The sequence below is a fragment of the Hyperolius riggenbachi genome, chromosome 11, assembly GCF_040937935.1.
Source record: "Hyperolius riggenbachi isolate aHypRig1 chromosome 11, aHypRig1.pri, whole genome shotgun sequence".
NCBI lineage: Eukaryota > Metazoa > Chordata > Amphibia > Anura > Hyperoliidae > Hyperolius > Hyperolius riggenbachi.
Window position 1 is genome coordinate 227,873,945 of NC_090656.1, and position 16,486 is coordinate 227,890,430.

At 46.9% G+C, this 16,486-nt stretch overlaps 1 protein-coding gene across 1 annotated transcript in view; it reads left to right on the forward strand.

Annotated features, from left to right (window-relative positions):
• The window catches only part of LOC137538235 (uncharacterized), a 197,426-nt gene that overhangs the window by 21,552 nt on the left and 159,388 nt on the right, over nt 1–16,486 (forward strand). The window lies entirely within an intron of this gene.

Sequence of the window (16,486 nt, forward strand, 5' to 3'; positions counted from 1 at the left end):
AATGTCAGGGTCAGGCAATCCAAGGTCAGTCCAGGCAGAGTTCAAGCGTAGTCAGATTCCAGGCAAAGGTTCGGTACAGGCGGCAATCAGAGAGTAGTCTAGGTTATCCAGGCAAGGATCAATACAGGCAGTAATCAGAGAGTAGTCGGTTTACAGGCACGGTCGGTACACAAATTAATCCAATTCAACAAGATAGTACCCAGCAAAAGCACACAGCCGATGCTATCACGGGCAATGAAGGAGTGCACTCATTAGGTTTAAATACTCCATGCAACCAATCAGTGGCTGGCCACATGCACACAGGAGCTAATCACACACAAGTAGTAATACTGTTCAAGTGTCAGCTGACAGAGGGGTCAGCTGACACAATAGATCAAAACATGTCAGCTGACTACCTTGTCAGCTGACATAGCAAAACATCCTGCCTATCACCGGCGTACCTACCGGGGATGCGACCCCCTCAGCCGCAGGGGGGCCCGGGGCTGCTCTGGACCCCCCAGCAAGGTGCTCAACTGGCCGCAGCGTCTAATAGACGCTGCGCCAGTTCATTCCCTGCAGCCCCGCTCCAGCAGCCTGCATAGTCTCCGGCAGGCAGAGCAGGGCTACGGCAAAATGGCCGCCGAAGAAGCCCTACACTGGAGACTATTTGTGTCTCTAGTACAGGGCTTCGACAGCCATCTTGCCGTAGCCCTGCACTCTGCCTGTCAGCGCGGGAGATGTGCTGCAGGAGGACTCGGGGAGCTGCGAGCCAGATGCCGGGAGAGGAGAAGACTTCTGTCAGGTAAGTGAATTGTTTTTTTTTTAACAGGTGCATTTTTTTTTCTAGTGTCTGCTGCCTACATTGTGATTTTTAGGTGTCTGCTGCCCACATTGCGATTTTCTGGTGTATGCTGCCCACATTACGATTTTCAGGTGTCTGCTGCCCACATTGCGATTTTCAGGTGTCTGCTGCCCACATTGTGATTTTCAGGTGTCTGCTGCCCACATTACGATTTTCTGGTGACTGCTGCACACATTATGATTTTCTGGTGTCTGCTGCCCACATTACGATTTTCTGGTGCCTGCTGCCCACATTACGATTTTCTGGTGTCTGCTGCCCACATTACGATTTTCTGGTGTCTGCTGCCCACATTACGATTTTCTGGTGTCTGCTGCCCACATTGCGATTTTCTGGTGCGTGCTGCCCACATTGCGATTTTCTGGTGTCTGCTGCCCACATTACGATTTTCTGGTGTATGCTGCCCACATTACGATTTTCAGGTGTCTGCTGCCCACATTACGATTTTCAGGTGTCTGCTGCCCACATTACGATTTTCTGGTGACTGCTGCCCACATTACGATTTTCAGGTGTCTGCTGCCCACATTGCGATTTTCTGGTGTCTGCTGCCCACATTGTGATTTTCAGGTGTCTGCTGCCCACATTACGATTTTCTGGTGTCTGCTGCCCACATTGCGATTTTCTGGTGTCTGCTGCCCACATTGCGATTTTCTGGTGTCTGCTGCCCACATTACGATTTTCTGGTGTCTGCTGCCCACATTACGATTTTCTGGTGTCTGCTGCCCACATTACGATTTTCAGGTGTCTGCTGCCCACATTACGATTTTCTGGTGTCTGCTGCCCACATTGCGATTTTCTGGTGTCTGCTGCCCACATTACGATTTTCAGGTGTCTGCTGCCCACATTACGATTTTCTGGTGTCTGCTGCCCACATTGCGATTTTCTGGTGTCTGCTGCCCACATTACGATTTTCTGGTGTCTGCTGCCCACATTACGATTTTCAGGTGTCTGCTGCCCACATTACGATTTTCTGGTGTCTGCTGCCCACATTGCGATTTTCAGGTGTCTGCTGCCCACATTGCGATTTTCAGGTGTCTGCTGCCCACATTACGATTTTCTGGTGTCTGCTGCCCACATTGCGATTTTCTGGTGTCTGCTGCCCACATTACGATTTTCTGGTGTCTGCTGCCCACATTACGATTTTCAGGTGTCTGCTGCCCACATTACGATTTTCTGGTGTCTGCTGCCCACATTACGATTTTCAGGTGACTGCTGCCCACATTATGATTTTCTGGTGTCTGCTGCCCACATTGCGATTTTCTGGTGTCTGCTGCCCACATTACGATTTTCTGGTGTCTGCTGCCCACATTATGATTTTCTGGTGTCTGCTGCCCACATTGCGTTTTTCTGGTGTCTGCTGCCCACATTACGATTTTCTGGTGTCTGCTGCCCACATTACGATTTTCAGGTGTCTGCTGCCCACATTACGATTTTCTGGTGTCTGCTGCCCACATTGCGATTTTCAGGTGTCTGCTGCCCACATTACGATTTTCTGGTCACTGCTGCCCACATTGCGATTTTCAAGTGTCTGCTGCCCACATTACGATTTTCAGGTGTCTGCTGCCCACATTAAGATTTTCTGGTGTCTGCTGCCCACATTGCGATTTTCAGGTGTCTGCTGCCCACATTACGATTTTCTGGTGTCTGCTGCCTACATTGTGATTTTCAGGTGTCTGCTGCCCACATTACGATTTTCTGGTGACTGCTGCACACATTATGATTTTCTGGTGTCTGCTGCCCACATTACGATTTTCTGGTGCCTGCTGCCCACATTACGATTTTCTGGTGTCTGCTGCCCACATTACGATTTTCTGGTGTCTGCTGCCCATATTGCGATTTTCTGGTGTCTGCTGCCCACATTACGATTTTCAGGTGTCTGCTGCCCACATTACGATTTTCAGGTGTCTGCTGCCCACATTGCGATTTTCAGGTGTCTGCTGCCCACATTACGATTTTCAGGTGTCTGCTGCCCACATTGCGATTTTCAGGTGTCTGCTGCCCACATTACGATTTTCAGGTGTCTGCTGCCCACATTACGATTTTCTGGTGCCTGCTGCCCACATTACGATTTTCTGGTGTCTGCTGCCCACATTACGATTTTCTGGTGTCTGCTGCCCACATTACGATTTTCTGGTGTATGCTGCCCACATTACGATTTTCAGGTGTCTGCTGCCCACATTGCGATTTTCAGGTGTCTGCTGCCTACATTGTGATTTTTAGGTGTCTGCTGCCCACATTACGATTTTCTGGTGACTGCTGCACACATTATGATTTTCTGGTGTCTGCTGCCCACATTACGATTTTCTGGTGCCTGCTGCCCACATTACGATTTTCTGGTGTCTGCTGCCCACATTACGATTTTCTGGTGTCTGCTGCCCACATTGCGATTTTCTGGTGCGTGCTGCCCACATTGCGATTTTCTGGTGTCTGCTGCCCACATTACGATTTTCTGGTGTCTGCTGCCCACATTACGATTTTCAGGTGTCTGCTGCCCACATTACGATTTTCAGGTGTCTGCTGCCCACATTACGATTTTCTGGTGACTGCTGCCCACATTACGATTTTCAGGTGTCTGCTGCCCACATTGCGATTTTCTGGTGTCTGCTGCCCACATTGTGATTTTCAGGTGTCTGCTGCCCACATTACGATTTTCTGGTGCCTGCTGCCCACATTACGATTTTCTGGTGTCTGCTGCCCACATTACGATTTTCTGGTGTCTGCTGCCCACATTGCGATTTTCAGGTGTCTGCTGCCCACATTACGATTTTTTGGTGTCTGCTGCCTACATTGTGATTTTCAGGTGTCTGCTGCCCACATTACGATTTTCTGGTGACTGCTGCACACATTAGGATTTTCTGGTGACTGCTGCCCACATTGCGATTTTCTGGTGACTGCTGCCCACATTGCGATTTTCTGGTGTCTGCTGCCCACATTGCGATTTTCAGGTGTCTGCTGCCCACATTACGATTTTCTGGTGTCTGCTGCCTACATTGTGATTTTCAGGTGTCTGCTGCCCACATTACGATTTTCTGGTGACTGCTGCCCACATTGCAATTTTCTGGTGTCTGCTGCCCACATTGCGATTTTCAGGTGTCTGCTGCCCACATTGCGATTTTCAGGTGTCTGCTGCCCACATTACGATTTTCTGGTGTCTGCTGCCTACATTGTGATTTTCAGGTGTCCGCTGCCCACATTACGATTTTCTGGTGACTGCTGCACACATTATGATTTTCTGGTGTCTGCTGCCCACATTACGATTTTCTGGTGACTGCTGCCCACATTGCGATTTTCTGGTGACTGCTGCCCACATTGCGATTTTCTGGTGACTGCTGCCCACATTGCGATTTTTTGGTGACTGCTGCCCACATTGCGATTTTCTGGTGACTGCTGCCCACATAAGGATTTTCTGGTGACTGCTGCCCACATTAGGATTTTCTGGTGTGTGCTGCCCACATTATGATATTCTGGTGACTGACTGCTGCCCACATTAAGATTTTCTGGTGACTGCTGCCCACATTAGGATTTTCTGGTGACTGCTGCCCACATTGCGATTTTCTGGTGACTGCTGCCCACATGGCGATTTTCTGGTGAACTCTGCCCACATTACGATTTTCTGGCCCACATTACGATTTTCTGGTGACTGCTGCCCACGTTACGATTGTCTGGTGAATGCTGTCCACGTTACGATTTTCTGGTGAACGCTGCCCACATTACGATTTTCTGGCCCACATTACGATTTTCTGGTGAACACTACCCACGTTACGATTGTCTGGTGAATGCTGTCCATGTTACAATTTTCTGGTGAACGCTGCCCACATTACGATTTTCTGGTGAACTCTGCCCACATTACGATTTTCTGTCCCACATTACGATATTCTGGTGAACGCTGCCCACATTACGATTGTCTGGTAAATGCTGTCCCGTTACAATTTTCTGGTGACTGCTGCTCACGTTATGATTTTCTGGTGACTGGTGCCCACATTACGATTTTCTGGTGAACTCTGCCCACATTACGATTTTCTGGCCCACATTACGATTGTCTGGTAAAATGCTGCCCACTTTACAATTAATTTACAGTGAAACGCTGCCCCATTACGATTATTTGGCACCTATGGGGGGGGCCCCATCCAAATATTCGCAGGGGGGCCCAGTGATTTCTAGTTACGCCCCTGCTGCCTATGTGTCAGCTGACTAACGTGTCAGCTGATACTACCTCTGTCACTGCCTAAGAGAAGAGCGAGACCCCCGCCAACCAATATGTGCACGCTGATTCTCAGCGGGCACGTCACCAGCAGGGAATGACTGCCGACACCCGGAAGTGGAGAACACGGCCCAACTTTCGCCTGGATCGGCCGCATCGCCGGAACCTCCAGGTGAATTTCTAACAAGAACATTGACATTTTTTTTTCTTCACTGCTCTGATCCACTATACTCTGAATAAATTAAATGGAGGGTAATCTAAGGAAAAATTATATTCTAGGAAGCCATGTTTATCACTTGAAATCATGACAATTTAGGGGAAAATCATAAACTGAAATTCAGTAGGTAAATTTGTGAATGAACTGGCAGGAGAAGAGGACACTCAGAGGTGACAGTAGAGGAAGTTCCTCTGATTTGCTCCATTTAGGCTACTATCAAACCTGGTGCAGTGTGATCTTCCTGCAGCAAGAGGGCACCATGTCCCCTTTTACTTTACCCTGCCGCCGACAGGGTAAAGAGTGCCCTCCTCAGTGACATTTTCCCTGCTGGACAGGATGTATGTTACTGGTTTACCATCACTCTTCACATCCACACTGCTACCACGCCACAATCGCTCCTGCACACCTACCGTGTCACCATCAGGGTTGCTCATCACAAGCTTATTATCAACCTTGTGATCATGAGCCGATTTTTGTGATCACGAGGTCGAAATCACCATTCGTGATCAGCCACGATCATCACGGATGCTGGTTTTGAATTCACTTGTGATCACATTCGACTCGTAATTCAGATTCCAGCCATAACCATGAGTCGGTTAACTACCTGTGGACCGAGCGAGTATGAATCTACGGCGGGCAGGGGGCACTGCGGTTCTGACCGGACGTAAACTCTACGTCCCATTGACCGCGTGCCCCCGTCCTTCCCCGCCGCTCTCGCCACTCTGCCCTCGCCGCAATGTGATGCCCTGCCGCCTCTATGACGGCAGAGCACTGTGAGCCGGGCAGGAGCCATTTTCATTGGCTCCTGGCCCTGTCATTACTGTAAGCCGTTCCCATTGGCTTACATGGAGTGACAGGGTAAGGAGCCAATGAAAGCGGCTCCTGACCGGCGCACAGCGCTCTGCCATCATAGCGACAGCAGAGAGAGCAGCCTGCGGCAGGGACAGAGCGGTGTGAACGGCGGGAGTGACGGATTATTGCAGCGATTCATCGGGAAGCGGTGGTTTGCTGGGCCAGCACCCTCTGGTCCTTAAGGGGGCAGAGGGTGCTGGTCCCGAAGGGGTTAAAAACCCACCGATTTTAGTGGTTAATAGCAAAGCTCCCTTACATTATAGGAATAAATCATTTGCAGGGTATGTTAAGAAGAACAGTGGGAACAAGAATCATTTTTTTTTCAAAAATACCTTATAATTTTTGAGAAAATCGATTTTAAAGTTTCAATAGGAAAAAAAGTATACATTCAAATGCGGCAAATGACAGATAATGTAGTAAACCTAACGATAGTGTAAATTTACATATTTTGAAAGAACAATGTACGGACCCCTGGAAGCCCATTTGAAGCCGCAAATGCTTATGTACAGAGTGTTGGAAATAAAAAAAAAAAAAAAAAATGATGTGTAGGTCCCCCCCTCCCAAACCTCTTTAACCCCTTGTCTGGCTGGGATAGACAGAATGCGGAGCCCCGGCCGAGTGGTGATTCGCACCATGAGCTATACCAGTCCGCATGGTCCATGGTATGGGGGGCTCTGGGGGAAAGGGGCGCCCATACCTTCCCCTCCCACCCCCGGTGTTCTTGGCCAATCCAAGGACTAGGAGCTCTCTCTTCCGCACCTCCGGTGCCCCAGGAGGAGGTAGGGGTGATGACTCCCGGGGGGGCATTAAAATGTACACTTTTTTCCTATTGAAAGTTTAAAATCGATTTTCTCAAAAACTATTCAGCCTTTTTGAAAAAAAATGTTTTCCTCCTGTTCCCACTGTTCTACTTAACATACCCTGGTGTTTCTAGCATGTAAGGGGACTTTGCTATTAACCACTAAAGTTGGCGGAAAATCACAAATTCTAACTCATGATTCCGGATTCAATGCACAATCAGGGCCGGATTTCTGCAAAGGCCGCAAAGGCCTAGGGCGGAAAAAAATCAGAAGGATAAAAGGGCGGCAGGACCTGAGAGAGATAAGAGGCTGCATGTCAAAATAAATCATTTCTCCTGCTCCAAAGCGCCCCGGCTTTGCTGCACACACAGTCAGTATTCCAGAGCTCCGTGTATTTTCCTTACTTCGTGGTGTGCGATGAGACAGTGCTATCTACTGAACATACACGATTCAGTTTATTGCCAGGGGTGAGAGAAACATAGATCACAATGTAGACAATTTCTGATCCAGTAAAAGTAAACATTTTAACAGAATTATTTCCACTTTACAACTCAAGCTGGGCTAAACAATGTATTGCTGGTCAGATTCTGTTAATGACTTGAGCCATTCCTTCTCCTCTCTTCCCCTGGATTGTAAATCTTAAACAGATAAGGTTTTTTTTTCCTTAGAGAGATTTATGGCAGCCCCTTCTAAGCTAAATCTTAACCCCTTGCTGGCTCATTTTAAAGGCAGCAGTAGTCTAGTATGAGATAGACAACTTCTCTATAATTATAATTACAAATGTACTGTTGTATACTTTTGTATTGTTACATTCTGTTTTGTATACCAAAAGTAATAACATACACTAAAAATTAAAAAAATATATATTTGTACCGTGTTGGCAAACAGTAAAAAAACACCTGTGAAAGAATCAGTACAATAAATACTATAAAATAAATGCAACAGATCTGTGATTACAGAAGAGCAGAGAGGGAGATGAATGCCGCTCTGCTACTTCATGCCTGGTACACACCATGCAATTTGCCATCAGATAGATGGGTTCAAATTGATTATTTCTGACAGGTCTAATCGGATTTCTGATCATTTTTCTAATCGACTTTGTATAAGTGATCGGAAAATCGATTCAACCCATCTATCTGGTGCGTACCAAGCATTAGGGACTCACTGCTCTAACAGGAAAAACAATCATTCATCATTTTTCAAAGAGAAAACATTCATAGGTATCCTGCAAACAAGTGATCGTTAAGGCTCATACACATATCAGACTATAGTCTTTGGAAAAAGAAAGATCACAGTCCAATCTTACCACCCTTCATGTAGTATGAGAGCCATACCTTCACAGTCTTTTCTATGGAGCTGAACTCCACTTTAGAAAAAAATCTTTGCAAGATGCTGCACACACAGATGCTGTACAGACACAAAAGATCTGTAGCTGCAAAAGATCTGTTCCTGCCACAGATCCGTTCCTGCAAATTGCATTCATTGTCTATGAGATCTGCAGATCATCATACACACCTTGTTTAACTGACATTCATCTGCAGATCAGACAATCATCTGCAGATCTGAAAATCCATCCTGGTGGATTGGATCTGCAGATGAATGTCTGTTAAACAAGGTGTGTATGATGATCTGCAGATATCATAGACTATGAATGCATTTTGCAGGAACAGATCTTTTGCAGATACTGATCTTTTGTGTCTGTACAGCATCTTGGTGTGCAGCATCTTGCAAAGATTTCTGTCTGATGGGGAGTTCAGCTCCATAGAATAGACTGTGTAGGTATGGAAGGGGGTAAAATTGGTCTGTGATCTTTCATTTTCCTAAAGGCTCATACACACATCAGACCACAGTCTTTGGAAAATGAAAGATCACAGACCAATTTTACCCCATTCCATGGAGTATGAGAGCCATACCTACACAGTCTATTCTATGGAGCTGAACTCCCCATCAGATAAAAACCTTTGCAAGATGCTGAACACGTTCAAAAGATCAATATCTGCAAAAGATCTGTTCCTGCAAAAGATCCGTTCCTGCAAAATGCATTCATAGTCTATGATATCTGCAGATCCTCATACACACCTTGTTTAACAGACAATTATCTGCAGATCAGACAATCATCTGCAGATCTGAAGATCCATCCTGGTGGATCTGATCTGCAGATGAATGTTTGTTAAACAAGGTGTGTATGAGGATCTGCAGATATCATAGACTATGAATGCATTTTGCAGGAACGGACCTTTTGCAGGAAGAGATCTTTTGCAGATACTGATCTGTTGCATGTGTACAGCATCTTTGTGTGCAGCATCTTGCAAAGATTTCTATCTGATGGGGAGTTCAGCTCAATAGAATAGACTTTGTAGGTATGGCCCTCATACTACATGGAAGGGGGTAAAATTGGTCTGTGATCCTTCATTTTCCAAAGACTATGGTCTGATGTGTGTATGCACCCTGAGTGTGTGTGTGTGTGTGTGTGTGTGTGTGTGGGGGGGGGGGGGGGGGGGAGGGGGGCGGTTGGTGGTACCGGGCCTAGGGCACTGGGAAGTCCAAATCCGGCCCTGTGCACAATTGTGATTCGAAACCGCATTTGAATCGGTATTCTGCTTCTATCCGTGATCACGACCAATTTGGAAGTGGGTGGAGTAGTGATCGTGATCACTCGAATCTGTGATCGGGGGTATCCAAGCAACCCTGGCCACCATTCAGCTTGCATTGCTGCATAATCCATGTGGTAGGCATGGATCAAGTGGCAACACACTTAAAGAGAACCAGAGACCACGAGAAAAAGATGTTATACATACCTGGGGCTTCCTCCAGCCCCATCATCGTGGATCACTCCCATACCACCTTTCTCCGCTGCCTCTGTCCGCCCGTACCGGGTCCTGTCATTTCGGCCAGTCGATGAAAGCGCAGTGCGCTCCCTCCGTACTGCGCAGACGCATGCGTACAGAGCCGGAGGGAGCCCATGTGCATGCGGAAGACTGGATGCGTCCGGAAGAAGTGACGGGACCCAGTACCGGCGATAGAGGCAGCGGAGGACGGCGGCGTGGGAGCGATCCTGGCTTATGGGGCTGGAGGAAGCCCGAGGTATGTATAACATCTTTTTTCATTTTTTAGAAATCGTTTGTCTCTGGTTCCCTTTAAGAGATTGCGGCAGCCTAATGGAAATTTAGTTACTTGCAGTGCATTGAATTGCACTGCGGGTAGTATGATTAGTCTCATTGACACTAACAGCTATTGTGACGGGTGAATGGTGGTGGGAGCGGGTCACAATGCAGATTGACGTGGCAAATGTGAAAGAGGTATTAGAGAACATTTATACAGGAATCTGGGTCAGACATCACAGGACAGGCTATGGGTACAGCACTTCTACAGCTAACTGCCAGGATATAATGGAATCAGTTCCTAAATATGGACTATTGAATTTTAGCCTGGGCACATGGAAAGTATGATCGTCCTATTACTGAGGCTGAAGTAAGGGAGTCTCTCACCAGCAGTTTATTTGCATTTAATTTTAAGTGTTTTGCTCTACCATTTCCTCACCCTTTAAAGGGATACTGTAGGGGGGGTCGGGGGAAAATGAGTTGAAGTTACCCAGGGCTTGTAATGGTCCCCCGCAGACATTCTGTGCCCGCGCAGCCACTCACCGATGCTCCGGCCCCGCCTCCGGTTCACTTCTGGAATTTCAGACTTCAGTCTGAAAACCACTTCGCCTGCAGTGCCGTGTCCTCGCTTCCCCTGATGTCACCAGGAGCGCACGGCGCAGGCACAGACCATACTGGGACTGTGCAGTATGCTCCTGGTGCCATCAGCGGGAGTGAGGACAAGGCAACGCAGGCACAGTGGTTTTCAGACTTTAAAGTCTGAAATTCCAGAAGTGAACCAGAGGCGGGGCCGGAGCATTGGGGAGTGGCTTCGGGGGAACAGGATGTCAATGGGGGACCATTAGAAGCCCCGGGTAACTTCAACTCATATTCCCCCGACCCCCCCTACAGTATCCCTTTAACCACTTAAGGTCTGCAGTCATAAAACCCCTTAAGGACCAGAGCCTTTTTTTCCATTCAGACCACTGCAGCTTTAACGGTTTATTGCTCAGTCATACAACCTACCACCTAAATGAATTTAACCTCCTTTTCTTGTCACTAATACAGCTTTCTTTTGGTGCTATTTGATTGCTGCTGCGAGTTTTACTTTTTATTATATTCATCAAAAAATACATGAATTTTGTCAAAAAAATGACTTTTTTTACTTTCTGTGCTGACATTTCTCAAATAAAGTAAAATTTCCTATACATTTGAGCGTGAAAGTTATTCTGCTACATGTCTTTGATTAAAAAAAAAAAAACATTCAGTGTATATTTATTGGTTTGGGTAAAAGTTATAGCGTTTACAAACTATGGTGCAAAAAGTGAATTTTCCCATTTTGAAGCATCTCCGACTTTTCTGAGCACCTGTCATGTTTCATGAAGTGCTAAAATTCCAGGATAGTATAAATACCCCCCAAATGACCCCATTTTGGAAAGAAGACATCCCAAAGTATTCACTGAGAGGCATGGTGAGTTCATAGATTTTATTTTTTGTCACAAGCTAGCGGAAAATGACACTTTGTGACAAAAAAAAAAAAAAAAAAAAGGAAAAAAAAGGTTTCCATTTCTTCTAACTTGCGACAAAAAAAAACGAAATCTGCCATGGACTCACTATGCTCCTCTCTGAATACCTTGAAGTGTCTACTTTCCAAAATGGGGTCATTTGTGGGATGTATTTACTGTCCTGGCATTTTGGGGTTGCTAAATTGTAAGCACCTTGTAAAGCCTAAAGGTGCTCATTGGACTTAGGGCCCGTTAGCACAGTTAGGCTGCAAAACAATGCCACACATGTGGTATTGCCGTACTCAGGAGAAGTAGTATAATGTGTTTTGGGGTGTATACTTACACATACCCATGCTGGGTGGGAGAAATATCTCTGTAAATGACAATTTTTTGATTTTTTTTACACACAATTGTCCATTTACAGACATATTTCTCCCACTCAGCATGGGTATGTGTAAAAATACACCCCAAAACACATTATACTACTTCTCCTGAGTACGGAAATACCACGTGTGGCACTTTTTTGCACCCTAACTGCGCTAAGGGGCCCAAAGTCCAATGAGTACCTTTAGGATTTCACAGGTCATTTTGCGACATTTGGTTTCAAGACTACTCCTCACGGTTTAGGGCCCCTAAAATGCCAGGGAAGTATAGGAACCCCACAAATGACCCCATTTTAGAAAGAAGACACCCCAAGGTATTCCGTTAGGAGTATGGTGAGTTCATAGAAGATTTTATTTTTTGTCACAAGTAAGCGGAAATTGATTTTAATTTTTTTTTCACAAAGTGTAATTTTCCGCTAACTTGCGACAAAAAATAAAATCTATGAACTCACCATACTCCTAACGGAATACCTTGGGGTGTCTTCTTTCTAAAATGGGGTCATTTGTGGGGTTCCTATACTTCCCTGGCATTTTAGGGGCCCTAAACCGTGAGGAGTAGTCTTGAAACCAAATGTCGCAAAATGACCTGTGAAATCCTAAAGGTACTCATTGGACTTTGGGCCCCTTAGCGCAGTTAGGGTGCAAAAAAGTGCCACACGTGGTATTTCCGTACTCAGGAGAAGTAGTATAATGTGTTTTGGGGTGTATTTTTACACATACCCATGCTGAGTGGGAGAAATATCTCTGTAAATGGACAATTGTGTGTAAAAGAAAAATAAAAAAATTGTCATTTACAGAGATATTTCTCCCACCCAGCATGGGTATGTGTAAAAATACACCCCAAAACACATTATACTACTTCTCCTGAGTACGGAACTACCACATGTGTGGCACTTTTTTGCAACCTAGGTGCGCTAAGGGGCCTAACGTCCTATTCACAGGTCATTTTGAGGCATTTGGATTCTAGACTACTCCTCACGGTTTAGGGCCCCTAAAATGCCAGGGCAGTATAGGAACCCCACAAGTGACCCCATTTTAGAAAGAAGACACCCCAAGGTATTCTGTTAGGAGTATGGTGAGTTCATAGAAGATTTTATTTTTTGTCACAAGTTAGCAGAAATTGACACTTTGTGTAAAAAAAAAAACAATACAAATCAATTTCCGCTAACTTGTGACAAAAAATAAAATCTTCTATGAACTTGTCATACACCTAACAGAATACCTTGGGATGTCTTCTTTCTAAAATGGGGTCACTTGTGGGGCTCCTATACTGCCCTGGCATTTTAGGGGCCCTAAACCGTGAGGAGTAGTCTTGAACCCAAATGTCGCAAAATGACCTGTGAAATCCTAAAGGTACTCATTGGACTTTGGGCCCTTTAGCGCAGTTAGGCTGCAAAAAAGTGCCACACGTGGTACTGCCGTGCTCAGAAAAGTAGTATAATGTGTTTTGTGGTGTATTTTTACATATACCCATGCTGGGTGGGAGAAATATCTCTGTAAAATGTCATATATTAGATTTTTTTTTACACACAATTGTCCATTTACAGAGAGATTTCTCCCACCCTGCATGGGTATGTGTAAAAATACACCCCAAAACACATTATACTACTTCTTCTGAGCACGGCAGTCCAATGAGTACCTTTAGGATTTCACAGGTCATTTTGAGGCATTTGTTTTCTAGACTACTCCTCACGGTTTAGGGCCCCTAAAATGCCAGGGCAGTATAGGAACGCCACAAGTGACCCCATTTTAGAAAGAAGACACCCCAAGGTATTCCGTTAGGTGTATGGTGAGTTCATAGAAGATTTTATTTTTTGTCACAAGTTAGTGAAAAATGAGACTTTGTGAAAAAACAATAAAAATCAATTTCCGCTAACTTTTGACAAAAAATAAAATCTTCTATGAACGCTTCATACACCTAACAGAATACCTTGGGGTGTCTTTTTTCTAAAAAGGGGTCACTTGTGGAGTTCCTATACTGCCCTGGCATTTTACGGGCCCAAAACCGTGAGTAGTCTGGAATCCAAATGTCTCAAAATGACTGTTCAGGGGTATAAGCATCTGTAAATTTTGATGGCAGGTGGTCTATGAGGGGGCGAATTTTGTGGAACCGGTCATATGCAGGGTGGCCTCTTACATGACAGGTTGTATTGGGCCTGATCTGATGGATAGGAGTGCTAGGGGGGTGACAGGAGGTGATTGATGGGTGTCTCAGGGGGTGGTTAGAGGGGAAAATAGATGCAATCAATGCACCGGGAAGGTGATCGGAAGGGGGTCTGAGGGTTTGGCCGAGTGATCAGAAGCCCACACGGGGCACATTAGGGCCTGATTTGATGGGTAGGTGTGTTAGGGGGTGACAGGTGGTGACAGGAGGTGATTGATGGGTGTCTCAAGGTGTGATTAGTGAGGGGGATAGATGCAAGCAATGCACTGGCGAGGTGGTCAGGGCTGGGGTCTGAGGGCATTCTGAGGGTGTGGGCGGGTGATTGGGTGCCCTAGGGGCAGATAGGGGTCTAATCTGATGGGTAGCAGTGACAGGTGGTGACAGGGGGTGATTGATGGGTAATTAGTGGGTGTTTAGAGGAGAGAACAGATGTAAACAGTGCACTTGGGAGGTGATCTGACGTCGGGTCTGCAGGCGATCTAATGGTGTTGGTGGATGATCAGATTGCCCGCAAGGGGCAGGTTAGGGGCTGATTGATGGGTGGCAGTGACAGGGGGTGATTGATGGGTGGCAGTGACAGGGGGTGATTGATGGGTGATTGATAGGTGATTGACCGGTGATCAGTGGGTTATTACAGGAAAGAACAGATGTAAATAATGCACTGGCGAATTGATAAGGGGGGGTCTGAAGGCAATCTGAGCGTGTGGGCGGGTGATTGGGTGCCTGCAAGGGGCAGATAGGAGTCTAATATGATGGGTAGCAGTGACAGGGGGTGATTGATGGGTAAGTAGTGGGTGTTTAGGGTAGAGAACAGATGTAAACACTGCACTTGGGAGGTGATCTGACGTCGGATCTGCGGGCGATCTATTGGTGTGGGTGGGTGATCAGGTGGGTGGCAGTGACAGGGGGTGATTGACAGGTGATCAGTGGGTTATTACAGGGAAGAACGGATGTAAATAATGTACTGGCGAATTGATAAGGGGGGGGGGGTCTGAGGGCAATCTGAGCATGTGGGCAGGTGATTGGGTGCCCGCAAGGGGCAAATTAGGGTCTAATCTGATGGGTAACAGTGACAGGTGGTGATAGGGGGTGATTGATGGGTGATTGATGGGTAATTAGTGGGTGTTTAGGGTAGAGAACAGATGTAAACACTGCACTTGGGAGGTGATCTGATGTCGGATCTGCGGGCGATCTATAGGTGTGGGTGGGTGATCAGATTGCACGCAAGGGGCAGGTTAGGGGCTGATTGATGGGTGGCAGTGACAGGGGGTGATTGATGGGTGATTGACAGGTGATTGACAGGTGATTGATCAGGGGGGATAGATGCATACAGTACACGGGGGGGGGGGTCTGGGGAGAATCTGAGGGGTGGGGGGGTGATCAGGAGTCCCCAGGGGGCAGTTTAGGGACTAAAAAAAAAATAGCGTTGACAGATAGTGACAGGGAGTGATTGATGGGTGATTAGGGGGGTGATTGTGTGCAAACAGTGGTCTGGGGGGTGGGCAGGGGGGGGGGGGTCTGAAGGGTGCTGTGGGCGATCAGGGGGCAGGGGGGGGGGGCAGATCAGTGTGTTTGGGTGCAGACTAGGGTGGCTGCAGCCTGCCCTGGTGGTCCCTCAGACACTGGGACCACCAGGGCAGGAGGCAGCCTGTATAATACACTTTGTAAACATTACAAAGCGTATTATACGCTTTCTATCCGGCGATCCTTCCGATTGGCCGGCGGGTTGACGTCGCGGGTGGGCGGAGCCTATTGCCGGCAGATGCGCGCGCATCCCAGCGCGCGATCCCCGGGAAAACAGTGCCCCAGGACCTGACGCCATTCTGCGTTACGTGGTCCTGGGGCTGCCACTTTGCCGCCGCCGCCAATATGAAGTAGGCGGTCGGCAAGTGGTTAAGCTTTTCATTATAAATATATTATTATTCTATATCATTTATTCTACAAATGCAACATTTTGTTAGTAAACAAATAAAAAGTGAAAGAAAACTAAAAGTACTAAGTTTAAAGGGAACCTTAACTGAACGGGGGGTAAAGAGTTTTACTTACCTGGGGCTATTACCAGCCCCCTGCAGCAGTCCTGTGCCCTCGGAGCCACTCTGGAATCCTCTGGTCCCCCGCTGTCACTTAGTTTCGTTTTTGACGACTCACCAGTCGCCGGCCGCCATGCGTATTATTGGACGGATTCACCAATGCAATTAGCGCTATTGCGGAATGCGGCAACGCGTATTTTTGCACGCGTTGCGGTCCGCAATAGCGCTAATTGCATTGGTGTATGCGTCCAATAATACGCATGGCGGCCGGCGACTGGTGAGTCGTCAAAAACGAAACTAAGTGACAGCAGGGGACCAGAGGATTCCAGAGCGGCGCCGAGGGCACAAGACTGCTGCAGGGGGCTGGAAATAGCCCCAGGTAAGTGAAACTCTTTACCCCCCGTTCAGTTAAGGTT